Source organism: Belonocnema kinseyi, chromosome 3, assembly GCF_010883055.1.
Source record: "Belonocnema kinseyi isolate 2016_QV_RU_SX_M_011 chromosome 3, B_treatae_v1, whole genome shotgun sequence".
Classification (NCBI taxonomy): Eukaryota; Metazoa; Arthropoda; class Insecta; order Hymenoptera; family Cynipidae; genus Belonocnema; species Belonocnema kinseyi.
The window spans coordinates 75,480,744-75,485,405 of NC_046659.1; the positions used below are offsets into that span (position 1 = coordinate 75,480,744).

The following is a 4,662-nucleotide window of genomic DNA, read 5'->3' on the forward strand; positions in this document are numbered from 1 at the left end:
TATCGATGGCCTGGATTGATTATCGGAAAGCTTTCGATTCTACATCCCATAGACTTATCATCTGTCTTTTGGAAATCTTAAAGGTTCATCCGTAAATAGTTGTGTGCATAGAGAGATTGATGCCCCTTTGGAAAACCAGATTTACTATCTCATCTGGCAAAAATTGTGTGACAATTAACAAGGTCACGTTTCAGAGAGGTGTCTTTCAGGGCAACACCATGAGCCCACTCCTCTTTTGCCTTACATTATTGCCACTATGTCTAGCACTGCGCCATTACGACGGGTACTTGTGCGGCAAACCTGTAGATCGAAAGTACAAGGTCACTCATGTATTTTACATGGACGATCTTAAGATCTATGCTAAAAACAGAGAGCAACTGCATCTAGCTCTGGAGATTGTCGAACGATATACTAAGGAAATTGGAATAGAATTTAGTTTAGACAAATGCGCCAAGGTTTATTTGAAGCGAGGAAAACTTAATGGCATCCCTGAAGATCCTGAGCTCGTTGATAGAAGCGCCATACGGCACCTTTGCGCTGGAGAGACTTATACATACCTGGGCGTGCCACAGAGCCGCATTCAGGATGTGACATCTATAAAGGATACTCTCTGAAGCAGATACAAACGTCTCCTCCGACAGATTTGGTCTTCCGAACTGTCGGCGAGGAACAAAGTATCTGCAACGAACATGTTTGCCGTCCCGTTACTACTCTATTCGTTTGGAGTAGTTTCATGGACGAAGAACGAGCTTAGATCTCTTGATATCGGGACAAGAAAGGTTATGCACATGAACGGAAGCATGCATCTTAAGTCTTCCGTTCCGCGACTGTACATCTCACGCCGTCAAGGGGATCGCGGAATATTGAGTCTTGAATGTCTTCACAACAGGATTATTCTAGGTACAGCACATAGAGTTGGAAATGGAAGAGACCCTCTTCTTAAAATGGTCAAGAATCACGAAGAAGCATTTAGCTCACATACTATCTAGATGTTCAACACACGCAGGAACGACCTACATTCAAAGGCACAATGCGGCACTAAGAGTGCTTTATTACCATCTCCATCACTCCTACGGCATTCACCTTAATATCGCTCCTCTAAATGCTCCTAGGGAAATTGAGTCAATTGTCGAGAATGGGAAGTGCCGCATATACTGGAACTTTATATTCTCGAAAATTGTTTCTGTTGCTCACTCGAGGCCTGACATGGTTCTTCTTGACTTCGAGAAGCGAACCATGTTCGTTATCAAATTTTCGGCATCAGCTGAAAAAAACATCATAGCCAAGGAGAATGAAAAGAAAGAGAGGTATCGAGACCTTATAAGGGAGTTGCAACGATTGTACCCGGAATATTCGGGTAAACTGATCGTCCTTATCATCGGCGCTCTTGGAGGTGCGAAGCTTTCACTTGCTAATGGCCTAAAAAGCATCCTTGCGTGTCAACAATATGCTAGAACACTTGCGGGAAAAATGCAGAAGGCGGTTGTCCTTAGGTCACTCCGTGTTCTTAGGGTGCACGAGGCTTTTGCTGGATCGTCGTATTAATTTCTTTACAGACTGTAACCACCTATCTCACGGTTGTGAGACGTGGTTATGGCTGAAATTTTACCGCGATTTCGCTGGAAGCGGGTGCAATTTTTCAGATTAGCATCCGCTCCCGGCGAAATCCTGCGGTTGTCCTTATGACAAATTTTTAATTATATATATACTTTCAACAAATAATGAAATTTTTCATTAAAAAAAATAATTACGAACGAAAGAGTTGTGTTTCTAAGCTGAAAAATTGAATATTTTAGAAAACAGTCCACTTTATCCATAAAGCTTCAATTTTCAACAACAAAAAATCGATTTCAGACCTAACAATTTCATTTACAACCAAATAGTTAAAATTTGAACCAAAATCGACGAATTTTAAAACAAATATTTAAATTGTCCACCATACAAGAACAGATTTTGAAACCGAAATGAACTAATCAACAACTAATAAAATAGATTTTTGAAGCAGTTCAATTTTCAACCAAGTAGCTATACATTTTTGCTCAGGAAGATTAGTTTTATAACAAAAAATACAAATTTACAAGAAAACACAACATTTTGAACCTAACTGTCAAATTTTCAACTAAAAACTATAAATATTCAAGTAATAATGAAATAGTTAAATATTAAATTTAAAAAATACGAATCACCTTCAAAATATATCAATTTTCCACCAAACGATGGATTTTCAACAAATAAAATGCATTTTGAACGAAGTAGTTAAACACATTTGCAACCAAGATTTAAAATTTTCTTTCAAGAAGAACAATCTTGTACGAAAAAATACAAATTTCCCAGAAAATAAAAAGCATTAATTTTCAACCAAGAATGAAATAGTTAAATTTTGAGTGAAAAACGTAATTTTATTACAAAACGAATTTCCCGCAATGGAATAAATTCTTAACAAATCAGCTTAAATTTCAACCAAGTAGTTAAATTTTCAATCACAAAGATCAATTTTCTACGATAAATGATGAATATCCAACAAAATACATACATTTACTACTAAATTGTTGAATTTGCAACTAAAAACGATACATTTTCAACAATATTCTCAACAATGTTTTCAACAAAATAGTAAATACTCAACCAATGAAACAAGTGAATTACAACATAGTTTAAGTTTTAACGAATTAGTAAATTTTCAACAAAATAGCTTATTCGAACAAAATTGTTGAATTTTTTAACAATCTAACATTTTTAAAGAAATAGTAGAATTTAGAACCAAAAGGGATGAATTCTAAAACAAAAATTTAATACACCCAATTCCCGATAGATGGTCCCCCGGTTGACGATATTTCTAGAACTGATGGCCTCTGTAGCTTTGTGAAGACAGTAGCCGCTAGCCGAAAGAGAGGATGTGCTCAGTCAACCTTGAAAAACATCCTGAACGCCGCAATCTCAGCGTGTTAGTGGTATTAGGTTGCGTCATGCGTCCAAGTCCAGCATAAATGATTCATTCGGTCCAGCCTGTTTGCGTTTCGATTTCCTCGATTTTTGATCAAAGCTAAGATACGCTATGCTTCAAACCAGCCTTATACCGAGAGTTAAATGTATTGTACATTTTATTATTTAATAATTTTATCAAATAAAAATAGTTAAATTTTCCTAGTGGATTCTATTAATTCAGTTAGCATTTAAGCAAAAAAACCGGGAAAATGGGGAGGTTTCATGAAAACAAGAGAAGAAAGAGGAGTTATTTGCAAAGTGGTTTATAGTGGGAGATAGGGGAAAGAGTGTGCGTTCTGTACTCTGACGCTTTACTCATGAAATAAAATTACTTATTTCAATTTTTCCAATTATTAAGAAAAATTATTATTTAAACTTATATTTTCTTAGGTGTAATGTCACATTCTGCGTTTGATTTTCTGCTTTAAGCTGCAAATCGCCACAAATCGCCCCCCCCCCCCCCCCCCCCCCCCCCCCCCCCCCCCGACAGTTGACGCAGTTTTTGGATGGCCCCAAAGTACATAATTTTTAAAATTAAATGTTCCTTTAAGATTATTTCAAATTGTTTTAGACATAGAAATATTATATATATAGATGCGATTAATTTAACACAAATGGGACAAGAAAAGTTTCTCTTCGAAAAAAGTTTCATTTTTTCCATGTGAATAGCATTCCATGAGTATACCTGGGCACACAGTGTACAGGCTTATTGGTTGAACCGTTTTGATAAAAAGCTAATTATGAATATCTTCCCATTAGTGTATAACTTAAGAAAAAAATGATAAATAATATATTTCTCGAATACTCTCTCATTGTTTGAAATATTTTTATATTTCAATGCAATTCCTTAATTTTTATTGATTAGCATTAGAAATAGAACAAAATAACAATCTTCCGAATGGGATGGAAAGGAATTCAGCTTGTATTATTTCCAAATAGAACTGATTACATTGAATAATTAGAAATTAAAGTGTTTGAAATTTATATTTTTTTATCAGGGGCACTCAAAATTAATAAATGTTCTAATAAAATATTGAAAATTGGGCAATTTAATAAGCAAGGATTTTTTCTAATTCAGAGTTTGCAGCATTAATAATTGTTATTTTAAATTAAAGAATCTTCAAAATTAAATAATTTCAGAAAGATATTTCGCAAATAGAACAATTTAGCAAGTTTGAAAATGTAGTATTTTCAAATTAGTATTTTGAAAACTGAATCATCTAAAATTAAAACTAATTGAATTTTTTCGTTTCTAACTTCAAGCGTTCAAAATTGAGTATTAAAAAATTAAAATTTTTTATTTAAATAATTTTCAACTAAATGCGACTAAAATTTGAAAATTTCAAATTGAAAATTAAATTGAATTTTTCGATGTCAAAGGTTCTGATATTGTACATTTTAAAATTATTATTATTAAAAGAATGAACTCTCTACTTTTCTGGAATTTCCCGTACCTGAATAGAATTATAATTTAACATTAAAATGATTCGAAAACAAATTTTCTAAGATCATAAAATAAATTCACTTAATTTTTACTGTTAACAAAGAAAATGATTTAATTATGAACGTTAAAAATTAAATTATTCTAAAAAAAAAACATACGAAATAATTAGTAATGTTAAATGGAAAATAGCCAACAAGACAATTTTTTACGTTTAAAATTTAACTCAAACAATT

General features: G+C 33.3%; 1 protein-coding gene across 1 annotated transcript in view; it reads left to right on the plus strand.

Moving 5' to 3' along the window:
• Nucleotides 1-4,662, plus strand: part of LOC117169022 (transcription factor cwo) — a 98,865-nt gene that overhangs the window by 36,287 nt on the left and 57,916 nt on the right. The gene's annotated exons all lie outside the window — the stretch shown is intronic.